The sequence below is a fragment of the Aotus nancymaae genome, unplaced genomic scaffold, assembly GCF_030222135.1.
Source record: "Aotus nancymaae isolate 86718 unplaced genomic scaffold, 86718_ANA_hifiasm-v0.15.2.pri h1tg000014l, whole genome shotgun sequence".
NCBI lineage: Eukaryota > Metazoa > Chordata > Mammalia > Primates > Aotidae > Aotus > Aotus nancymaae.
The window spans coordinates 103,485,567-103,498,178 of NW_026988425.1; the positions used below are offsets into that span (position 1 = coordinate 103,485,567).

Below are 12,612 nucleotides of genomic sequence, written 5' to 3' on the forward strand. Positions count from 1 at the left end.
TGCCTTACCTCACCATATCTTGAATCTGCAGGGACCTTGATCTTGGACTTCCTATGTCCAGAACTGTAAGAAATAAGTTGTTATAACATATTATCTGGTCTCATATATTTTATAATAGCAGCAGAAACAGAATAAGACAATTTGATAGCCACCAAGGTCTCTATAAAAAAATTCTGCCATAATCAATGGTGATGACTTTGCAAGGTCAGACAAGTCAATTGACTCCCTGGAAGCTGCATTACTTAGTATTGACATAGGATGATTCCACCCAACCAGAAGCACAGTATGAGAATTTTCTATTATTTCTATGCACTACATCAGGGTTTTAAAACTTGGATACCAAAGGCAAGGAAACAGTGAATGCTAGAATAGCACACTGAAATCTTACTTCATCTTGTTATGTGAAAATTTAGAATAAGGATAAACAGGAAGAACCCAAGGAATTGATCTGCATTTCAATTTCCTTTTGCCTTTTATCCCAATTATAGAACCGTTTCCAGGAGTGGCTGTCTCATGGAAATCCCATGAGTCTTTTGTTGTAATCAGGACAGGAAGCCTAATGCTTTAGGATGCTGTAATTATGTTTTCCATCAGTGTTTTCTCAGGGGACTGACTTTAGAACTCAGAAAATTCTTCTCAAGGAAATGAAATTGTTCTGATTTAAAAGTCATGGTTTCTACTGAAACTTGAGTGGTCTTTAGCTTCAGAAGTTTAGGAAAGGAAGTGATAGGCAGAATCAAGTAAGACTGAGGGTGAATGAAGTGGGAGATTACCATCTTTTAACTGTTACAAAGGGAGTCCAACTTGACTGTTTCCTATGTGTAGAAAGTTGGAATTATTGCAAACTCTTCAGCATGGATGGCTGTTTAAGACAATGCAATCTAGATGTCAGCTGGGACATGCTTTAAAGATCTGAAAAAATTATGATGCTGAGTTCTTCATCCATTTCTATTGTGGAGTAACAAACTATATCAAAATGCAGTGACTTAAAACAACCACCATTTTATGTACTCATGATTCTATGGGTCAAGAATTCAAGCAGGCGTTAGTGATGAAATTGGCCAGGTCACTCAGTCAACTGAACTAAGTTAGTTTCTTAGAGGTCCGAGAAGGCTTTACTTGCATATTTATATGTTGTATTTTTGTGCTTCTCTTGTATCCTGTTTCTCTTCGTATGTGTAGCTTGGGCTTCCTTACAAAACGGTGGTCTCATGGTAGCATGATTTCTTGCATGGTAGCTGGCTTCTAAGGACTGTCTCAATATTGAAGTCAGAAGGCAGGGATCTCTTCAGGCCCAGGCTTAGATATTATACTGCATCACTTCTGCTTCAGGTCATCCAGCCAGATTCAAGGGTATGGGAAACAGATCTCATCTCCTGATGGCAGAGTGAGAGAGGTAACATTGCAAAAGAGCATGTAGAATGGGAAATATTGTTAGGGCAATCTTGGAAAAGATAATCTACCACACTTGGCTTATGAAAACTTAAAGTCATTCTCATCATTTCTCTGAATCCTTGCTCCAGAGCACCCATGGTGCAATTAAAGGCTTAATTGCAACTGCACAGCAATTCTACTTCTCCCTCTGCTTCCCCAATTTCCTCTATGAGATTGTGGTTGAGACCAGTCCCTAGTAAACTTCCTGCACACAATTCTCCACCTCAGATTCTGTCTCTTGGGAATTAACCTAAGAAAAATGTTTTTGTGTACTTTCCTCTAATGAGAGAACTGCTCTTCTGTCAGAGATATCTTTTTCTCTAGGAAGATCAGCAGTAGGGTAGATATGCAAAGGAGTCATCTTTGAACATCCAGATTAGAGTTTTTGAATTCATATCAGGATAATAATATTGAAATCCAGTATTTGTTGTGTGAGAAGAAGAATTGTAAATTTCAAATTTTCTTTGCACATTTTATTTTTATATATGAAGAAACTTGCTGGGTGTGATTCCGGATCTTAGAATTAATTTAAAGCTATAATGTAGAGAGAATGCAAGGAGGGTTCCATCCACACAGAAAAGAAAGCCTGGAAAGAGTGTAACTCTTTCCTGTACCAAAACCCTGGAAATACGGTTAGAATCCCCAGAAAAAAAAAATGGGACAGTCCCAGAGAGAAGTGGCTTACTCCTTGCTTTTTTGGAAGATTGGAAAGATTTCAAACTGTTTTGTAGATAATTAATTAGTAGCGGCTAAGGGAGAGATCTAGGTAAAGAACAGGCAAAAGTACTGCTCTCTGAGTCTGTCTTTGCCCTCATGCACAATAAAAGGTATCTGCATTTCCTGCAATCTCCTGTAGGGAGCTCAGTGTCAGGAAAGCAGCAAGGCTGATATTGCAAGGGAGTAAAGTTGTAATCATTTCTTTATACATCTGAACAGTGGAGTATAGTCATTCTATCAACAGATGCAATCTCTGCCTCAAGGTTTTTACAGTCTACTTATTCATATTTATAGTTAATTTCAATGTTTTAGGGCAACTGCTAAGTTAGTGATAGCCACTGTGTGCTAGTGGATCATAGAGGAAGAATATTTGTGTATCATTGGGGACCCTTCTTGAAGATAGTAACTAAGTTGAGTCCTGAAAGATGAGTAAAAATACCTAGAGATGGGTTGGTAGGTGCAGCAAACCACCATGGCACACATTTATGTATGTATCAAACCTGCACATCCTGCACATGTATCCCAGGACTTAAAATTAAATTAACATTTTTTTAAAAGCTAGAGAAAAAGAGAGCAAATCAGGAGCAGTGGTTCATGCCTGTAATCCCAGCACTTTGGGAGGCCATGGTGGGAGGATTGGTTGAGCCCAAGAGTTCAAGTCCAGCCTGGATAACACAGTGAGATTCAATCTCTATAAACAGAAAGAGAGAGAGAAGACATTCGATGCAGAGAGGGCAACTAAACAAAGGCACACTGGGAACAATAAACTAAGAGTCCAAACCGAAGTGGTAGCTTTAGATTTAAAGAAAGAAATAATTCAATGCAGTATAAATAACATAATTTAGTGTTCTGTTGAATTTGGAGAGCAAGAGAGAAGGAGTAGTCTAGGCCAATCCAAGGTTTGTACCCAGTACGTACCCAGTTGGGTATATACTTATTTTATTGAGAGACGGTAAATTTGTTAGTGTGTGTGTGCATGTGTGTGTGTGTGTGTGTTAGGATAAGACTAAACAGCTTTAAAAAGATAAAGATAACGGCTGGGCGCGGTGGCTCACGCCTATAATCCCAGAACTTTGGGAGGCCTAGGCGGGTGGATCACGAGGTCAAGAGATCGAGACCATCCTGGTCAACATGGTGAAACCCCGTCTCTACTAAAAATACAAAAATTAGCTGGGCATGGTGACGCGTGCCTATAGTCCCAGCTACTCAGGAGGCTGAGGAGGGAGAATTGCTTGAACCCAGGAGGCGGAGTTGCGGTGAGCCGAGATCGCCCCATTGCACTCCAGCCTGGGTAACAAGAGCGAAACTCCATCTCAAAAAAAAAAAAAAAAAGATAAAGATAACTAACAATAATCCAGTAGCTTTCCTGAGATAGGCCTTTAAATACAGCCGCTCATACCTTAGTTCAAGGTCAGCATTCCAGGTTGGTGGGTAGCTCTGCTTCTTATTCAGTAACCCAGGTTCCTAGGTTGCTCTTCCATTCCTTAAAGCCTCGTCATCATCTGCATTGAGGCTAAGTTCCATAGATTCCAGAGGCTGCAAAGAGGAAAGGAAAATGAAATATAGAAGAAACAGGTTTGGACATCTTGAGTCGCAGAGCTGGAAGTGGCACACATGACATTTGTTCACATTCCTTTGAGGAGAAATTAACGTGGTCACAACTAACGTCAAAAAAGACCGGGAAATTGTGTATGTCTGGGAACCTCTATGTAAACTTGCAATTCTATTTCTATGAAGGAAGAAGATAATGGATTTTGGTGGACAGTGAGCATTCTTTGCTACAATTAAGTATGTGAAGGTGGCTAATAAGGTATATTTAAGAGCCATTGAACTATGAGAGTAGATGAGATCACAATAGTGTGTGTGCAGATCAGAAAAGAGAGCAGAGGAGGTGGCAGCAACATGCAGAAGAGGAGCTCATGAAGGTGATCATGCAGGACTGTACACAGATATGGTAGTACATCCTTCTCTTTGCTTAGATATTTATGATTGTTTTTGCCTGCCCGGCATCTAAACCTTCTTCCTCAGTTTGAAGAATTCCTAATCTCATAAGTTTTGATGTTCAATGGCTCTTAAATATATCTCGTTAGCCACCTTCACATACTTAACTGTAGCAGACTGCTCACTGTCCACCAAAATCCATTAACTTCTTCCTTCATAGAAATAGAATTGCAAGTTGACATAGAGGTTCCCAGACATACACAATTTCCCGGTCTTTTTTGATGTTAGTTGTGACCACGTTAATTTCTCCTCAAAGGAATGTGAACAAATGTCATGTGTGCCACTCCCAGCCCTGCGACTTAAGATCTCCAGACCTGTTTCCTCTATGTTTCATTTTCTTTCTCCTTTGCAACGTCTGGAATCCATGAAACTTAGCCTCAATGCAGATAATGACAAGGCTTTAAGGAATGGAAGAGAGGCTGAAAATGCTACATATTTCTTTCCCAGACTTCCTTGTATTGAGAGTATGAGCATGTGACCTAGTTCTGCTAATCAAATGCATCTGTAAGTTGCAAGCTAGTAACATAGAGCATGGAAAACTGGAGAACCCTCTGGCAGCAGTGGTGGTTGCAGTGAGATAAAGTTTTCAGGACAGCCATGAGAGTGGTGCTACGGCTGTGTCCAGAATCCAGTACTGGTGATATTGGCAGTACAAACTGAAGTACTTAGTGCATATGTCAGTAATGATGATATTGGTGTTCCAAGTAGTCCATTTCTGCTGGATTATTTTAAGCATTGTTTCTGCCTGCAGAGCTTGTGAGCACCTTCACTATCTTCCTCTGAGATTCTTAGATCAATGCAAGATCATTACAATAAATTTTTTTTTCTTAAAAGACCAGAATCTCTTTCACCCACAATTAAGAGCTATTGCAATACATCTCTCAATACATCTCTTAAAATGCACACTTTTGGTTTTTCCTTTCTATTTTAAAGGTCTTGTGAGTATGTTTCAAAATATTATCTAAGAAGGAAAGCATCTGTTTTTGAGAAAATGTAGGAGATCTAAATTTCTTGAGAAAAATATGCATGTGCATAATGTAGGTTCTGGAACATAGGTTGTGGTAATAATCTATGGTTGGTTGAAAAAAACCCTACCATATTCAGGAAGGCAAACCTAGAAATCATTATGATTTAGAAAATGTTCTAGGTTTTGTTTTCTGAAATACAAGCCTAGTGGTTTTCTTAAATCGCACAAATATTGGTTTAGATCTTAAGAGAAACTGTACGTGTGCTTTTAGCAGTGATTAAGTAATGGGAAGTGCAGAAGAAATGTTAAGCTATCAGTTCTTCCTTAATAATGCAAATTTCAAACACGATTTTAAATTTATTTCCCAGGTCAGGTGACTATTTCATAAATTAACCTATTCTCATGGGAATAAGTTAAATGTGTTATCATTTTAGATTTAGGATTTCTAAATCTGTCCATCTCTGGCTTAGCTGTTGAGATAAACTCTCTAATTAAAAGGACACAGATTTAAATAGAGATAGAAGACAGCTGATAATTTTATAAAAACTAGAAATCTGACAGCACTATTTTGCATTAGAGTTATTTTAAATGATTGATTTATTCTTTATGGCCCCTACTCCTTACCTTCTCGTAACACTATTTTCTGCCTCTTTTTACCAAGACCTTCCTAAGTGAACATTGACTTCTCTATTCCACATACCCATCACTGGTCCTAAGTTATCCAACTATCTTTTCATTTTTAAAAAAATTAAAAATTTTCTTTTTTTTAGAAACGGAGTTTCACCATGTTGCCCAGGCTGGTCTCGAACTGCTGACCTCAGGTGATCCATCAGCCTCGGCCTCCCAAAGTGCTGGGATTACAGGTGTGAGCCACCATGCCCAACCTCCTTTTCATTTTTTAATTAAAGAAATAAAATCAGCCGGGAGAGGTGGCTCACGCCTATAATCCCAGAACTTTGGGAGGCCGAGGCAGGTAGATCACGAGGTCAAGAAATCAAGACCATCCTGGTCAACATGGTGAAACCTCGTCTCTACTAAAAATACAAAAATTAGCTGGGCATGGTGGCACATGCCTGTAATCCCAGCTACTCAGGAGGCTGAGGAGGGAGAATTGCTCGAACCCAGGAGGCGAAGGTTGCGGTGAGCCGAGATCGCAGCATTGCACTCCAGCCTGGGTAACAAGAGCGAAACTCCATCTCAGAAAAAAAAAAAAAAGAAAGAAAGAAAATCATTTTGGGGGTTTGTGTGTATGTTAATTTACTTATCAAGGCAGTCTTAGCTTTGAGGTCAGGGGATCTTTAATAAGCTTTGTTTTTGAGCAAAAAGATGAGATACAACTAGGAAGAAATGTACTCATTAAACAAAAAAACCCTAAAATTAAAAAAAAAAAAACAACTTTAATTTTAGCTAGTGCTACCCTGTGTCTGTGAATTTCAGGACTGGAATTTTGCCAACCCCTACTTCTCTTATATGGAAATAAGAATGTTATTTTTCAGCTACAATACTTAAGAGTGGAACTGGGCTTATGCCCCAGGGCACTGAATTGATATTTATTGTCTGTGTCAATATGTTTGGGTCTTTGTTATTACTCATAGGAAAGTCTGGTTTAAAGACATGTAGGATCAAAAACACTTATTTCCAATGGAAGCAATTTTATTTCTGAACTTTTGGATGTAGGTTGTACCAAAGCAGGGTTAGGTCTGATTAATTGGAGTGATCTGGCTCATTCAGACAAGAAAAGCTTGTATCTCCTACACATTAGACTGTTTTGAGTGCAGGTTTTTTTTTTTTAACATGTTGAACTGATGAGGAGGCAGGTGATAACGCTTCCACTTTCAGCCTCAGGCTTAGTAGCTATGTAGGTTAGGGAAATTTACCTAGCACCCCTGGGTCAACTAAACATTCATAATATGATCAAGTTGAATCCATTCTCTTCTGCTTGGGCATTATACAATTGAATGATTTAAGACCTTTCTTGAGACTCCTTACATATCTGATTTGTGAAGACACAGGCCATATGGAGATGAACACAGTAATTATACAGTGTCCTAGAAAATATTGGGGTTAAGAGCACAGGTTACAGAAGGCCTGACTTAAATCTCAACATTGCCACATAGACAAATTATTTATCCTATGTCACCTTTGTCCTTGGGAATTAAGATTTTTAAATGATTATAGCTAATCCTAGTTCAAAATCAATTGTCTAAAGAATGCAAATAGTCTGACTTTCCTCTGACCTGCATACTTAAAAGATTATTCTTGCTCATCCCATTACTGGGTAAATACCCAAAGGAATATAAATCATTCCTTTATAAAGATGCATACACATGTATGTTCACTGCAGCACTGTTCATATTGTGAAACAGCAAAGACATTGAGTCAACCCAAATATCTATCAGTGACAGACCGGATAAAGAAAATGTGGTACATATACACCATGGAATACTATGCAGCCATAAAAAAGAAAGAGATGATGTCTTTTTCAGGGACATGAATGGAGTGGAAGACATTATCCTCAGCAAACTAACACAGGAACAGAAAACCAAACACAGCATATTCTCATTTATAAGTGGGAGCTGAACAATGAGAACACATGGACACAGGGGGGAGGACAACACACATTGGAGTTTGTCAGGAGTAGAGGGGTGGGAGGGAGAGCATCAGAATAGATAGCTAATGCATGTGGGACTAAATACCTAGGTGATGGGTTGATAGATGCAGTAAACCACCATGGCAGATGTTTACCTACGTAACAAACCTGCACATCCTGCACATGCATCCCAAAACTTAAAATAAAATAAAAATTTAAAAACGGTCACCCTTGCTCTCTCTACTTTCTCCTTCCAATTCACTGTAACATGGAGCTTCCACCCCACTGCCTCATGGTAGCTAAGGTAACTGCTGCTCTCACTACATCATCTTTTATTATTGTGAAATTTGAGACACACTTTTTTTGTCTTTGTGTTATATTTTGTAGCATTTGCCAGTCTTCTTCTTTTTTGAAAATATTCTCCTAATTTCTGAAACACTGTTCTTGTCAAGTTTTCCTCTGATCATTCCTTGTCTCTTAGTTTTAGTCTGTCCTCTATAAATGTTCTCCCTAAATGTTGGCATGCATTAGAGTTCCTTCCAAGGTACTCTTATCACTTCATGTACTCTCATAAGATTTAACTTGGGCTCAGGGCTCCAGTAACTGTCTCCAGTCCACACTTTTTCCTGAGTCTTTTGTCTATTGGGCAGCTGAACCTAGACACCTCACATCTTACAAACACAAATGTGAAACGGTACTCATCATTTCCTATAAAAACGTGCTCCTCTTTTAAATTCTTTTCCCAGTACATTCTCCCAGAAGCCCAAACAGAAACCTGAAATTCAGCTGTGACTTCACCTTGCCTACCTATCCCAGGACCTATATATTCCATCTCTTTAGAATAGATAGGTTGTGTTTACTCTCCATCTCCACTGCTATCATTTTTTTAAAGATTACTTCACCAGCCACCTAAGTGACCTTTTTGTTTCCTCATTTTCCAATACATCTCTCATTTGAAAGAACACTCTTGCCTCAGACAAATCTGTTCTGTCAATCCCCTTTTGAGGATAGAAGATCCTCCTTCATGACTTGAACACTGACTCAGCCAACTCCTCCCTCAACAGTTGCCTCCTCTCCTACATTCCCCATTCTCACTCCACTGAACTACTTGGAGTCCTTGCCAATAAAGCATATTCTTGAATGTCACTTAGCTGAATGCCGCTTAGCACCTTTGTCCTCAATCTTGTGAATAAGTCCAATTTATCTTTTGATGAGTTAAATAATAATTTGCTCTGAGAAGACTGTACCCCAACTCTCTGCTGAGCTACTGTATTACTGTTTATCTTTTTTCACAGAACTTCTCACAAACTGTATATTTATTTACTAATTTAAAATTTTCTCTCAGAGGCAGAGAGAAGGCCATGATACTACTCACTAGAAAAGTAGTGGAATCCCTACATTTAGTCTTCCTCAGGTGAAATCGAATCTCACTATGCATATAGACTCCATCTGGATCCCTCTGAGGTGCAACTCTGTCATGTACAGCAAGAGAAATTGAAGCAATTATGCTAATGCTCACGCTTCTTGTGGTATGAGTGATAAAGTCCTTTCTGACATACAAACCTTGTGTTTTCTATAAAGCATCGATGAAACCAGTAATCAGTTGACTTAGTAGTTTGTAAAATTAGGGTCAAACAAAATCCCAGATCCAAATATTTTATTTTTAATATTTAATTTTATTTATATCCTTACTTGAGACAGGGTCTCACCCAGGCTGGAGTGCAATAGTGTGATCTCAACTCACTGCAGCCTCAACCTTCTGGACTCAAGCAGTCTTCACACCTCAGCCTCCCAAATAACCAAGACTACAGGCATGGTCCAACACTCCTGGCTAATTTTGTGCATATTTTTGTACAGTCAAAGTCTCACTATGTTGCCCAGGTTAGTCTCAAACACCTAGACTCAAGCAATGCTCCCATCTCAGCCTCTCAAAGTGTTGACATTACAGGCATCAGCCACTGTGCCTGACAAACCTAATTATGTTTTTTTAGGCAAAAGTTTTTAACTATAATCTCAACTTATTTAATATCCATATGACTATTCATGCTATTGTCTCTTTAGCAAACACTGGCAGTCTCTGCCTTTCAGGGAATTTATTTATTTCATCTAAGTTGTTGAATTTACCAAAACAAAAGTGTTTATTTTCTTATTATACATTTATTTTTTGTAGAAAGTGAAGTGATGCTATCTATGTCTTTACCAAAACTGGTTATCTGTTCTCTCATTTCTCCCAAAGAGATAGAGAGAGTTTAAATCAGTGCTGTGGGCATTTATTTACAGCTTTAGACTAGGAACAGTCAAATTTGGAATGTAGGAAATTTGCCTCCTCTGTTACATTTTCTGTTCATCTGTTCATGTTATGTCCTCATTCCAAGCAAGCTTGTCATTTTATACAACTATAGGTCTCATGGGTCTATTCATGAAAATTTCATGAGTGATACATTTTCATAATCACAAGAGTCATGGGCAGTATGTCTGGTTTCTTAAAAACTTTGGTGAATTTATATTTAACAATTCTATTTTCCCCATTGATTCTGGGTGCTATGGGCAGAATTAGACATTGCCGAATCTTTAGGGCTTTACAGATTCACTTAAAATATATTTTATAAAATATGCCCCTTGATTCTGTTCACTGGAGAGAATATTACAAACCTAGAAATGAAGTCATGTAAATGTGTCTTGCTGCCAATTATTTTGCCAGTTTTTGCATGTAAATATGCACCTATCAATTCTGAGAAGGTACCTTATACAATTATTAAAATATTTTCATGAAATCAATACTTTTATTATTATTATTATTATTATTGAGATGGTGTTTCTCTCTTGTTGCCCAGGCTGGAGTGCAATGGCACGATCTCGGCTCACTACAACCTTTGCCTCCTGGGGTCAAGTGATTCTCCTGCCTCAGCCTCCTGAGTAGCTGGGATTACAGGCTCGCGCCACCATGCCTCACTAATTTTTTGTATTTTTAGTAGAGATGGAGTTTCATTATGTTGCCCAGGCTGGTCTTGAACTCCTGACCTCAGGTGGTCCACTCACCTCAGCCTCCCAAAGTGCTGGGGTTACAGGCATGAGCCACTGTGCCCAGCAGAATCAGTTCTTTCCACCAGAAAAAAAAAAAAAAAAAATCAAGCTAAATATATATGTCCCTAATAGAGAGAATGTTATCATGTGTCTTCTCCAGCTTTTCTTACTCTGTAGTCTTGACGATTCAGCAGGGAGCTCTGTTCAAGAAGAATTGAGCAACATGGGAATCTTCGGAGTGATCTTAAGTTTATGATATTTCAGGTTTGCTGTTGTTTACTACTCATTCATCTGGGTTTCAGCTTTATAAATTTTATCTGTATGTTTACTTCTGTTATATTTTTAGGTAGGTTAATATGTTTACAATTATTTAACTTTATGTGTTACTGTCATTTTATGGAGTTTTATATGACAGCAATGATAAATGCATGTGTTTACATATTTTTTTCAGTAGAAATCTTCCCATAGTACTGTAATTATTACTTTATTTATCTGTCTCTGACTAATTTAAATATCCTCTGAGAGAATACCTAGACTTATTTATTTTTGTATAATTAAAACAATAATAAAATATGAAGAATAAAATAACAACAAAATTTAAGCAATGAAATAGTAATAAAATTTAGCCCAAGGTAAATCACCATAGGTTCTCACTACATTATCATTATTTTAATTAACTTGTATACTGCAAAATACAGGCACAACTGAGAGAAGGAACTTTTTAAAGGCTTCATTGATAGGAAGTCTTCCAACAGAGTGTGTTGCACTATAATTAAATTGTTTGGATCTGACAGGGGGTGAAAGTTTTTCTGTTCAGTTCTCATTATCCATTTTAATCCATTTATTCTCAATATAAGCAACTTGCTTAGATTTGAAATAAGATTAAATCTTACCCAGAAGAAAACAGAACATGGCAGCAGAGCAAATTGCTATCATTTTATGTCAAGTAAAATAAATTTCATTTCATGATGATATGTGATACGCTATAATACATTCTCAGCACTATTATTGCCTGCTTTCCCAGGAAAAACATAAACATTCCATTCCAAGAATTGCTTTCTACCCACAAATAGTTGTTCATGAAGTAATTACCGCTTCCTTTCCTCAAAATCAATGGATTGATACAGTTTCCATACAGAAGTCTTACATCCCTTCGTTGCAATATTCTTTGTGTTGGTCTTCATTCACTATAGAAAATGAGAGAAACAAATTGATCATAAATGGGGCATTCTTATGTACATTCATACTGACATTTATTGACTCAGAGAAGAGAATCCATTTGAAGTAAAGAATAAAATAACTGACCATATTTTCATTTTAATGCTCAATCCAAAAACAATAGTTAGCAATGCTAGGCAAGTGAATATTCTAGCTGTCATAAAGATAAAAATCTTAATACTGACTGCCAATAAAACTCTAAAATTAACATTCCTTCCATCCCTCTGTCTTTCCTTCCTTCCTTCTCCCTCTCACACATTCCCTTGAAGGAGTAATACTTAACAGATAGTAAAAAAATTAAAGCACAAAGGTATACAGTAAAAACAGGTTGATGGCTCATCGCCAGCCTCTTGTCTGTCTCCGCATACACATCTGCTGGGGAGCAGCCAATTTAATGCGAATCATTCTAGATATAGTCTATGCCATACATGTGTATATACACAGATGTTAAATTTTTAATTTTTCTCAAAGGTTTGCATATCACAAATACTTTTTGGACCTTCATTTTCACTTAATGATACATATAGGAGATTTCCTGTTTAGGAATATTTATGTTTAACAGCTGTGACTGCCATTGTGTAGATGTGGCAGCACGGAACATATATCCTACTGGTGAAAATTTAGGTGGTTTTTGCTTTTATGTTACTACAAACAATGTGGT

The 12,612-nt window shown here is 37.7% G+C and overlaps 1 long non-coding RNA gene across 2 annotated transcripts; it reads right to left on the bottom strand.

Moving 5' to 3' along the window:
• Positions 1 to 1,113: 1,113 nt before the first annotated feature.
• On the bottom strand, positions 1,114 to 11,914 carry LOC135274818 (uncharacterized). Of its 2 annotated transcripts, none has more exons than XR_010342550.1 (3): positions 11,826 to 11,914; positions 3,551 to 3,687; positions 1,114 to 1,376 (listed from the first exon to the last, which is right to left on the bottom strand). It is a non-coding gene; the product is annotated as an uncharacterized LOC135274818 (long non-coding RNA). The 2 variants fall into 2 exon arrangements; XR_010342549.1 differs by lacking the exon at positions 1,114 to 1,376 and adding an exon at positions 2,769 to 2,842.
• Positions 11,915 to 12,612: the final 698 nt, after the last annotated feature.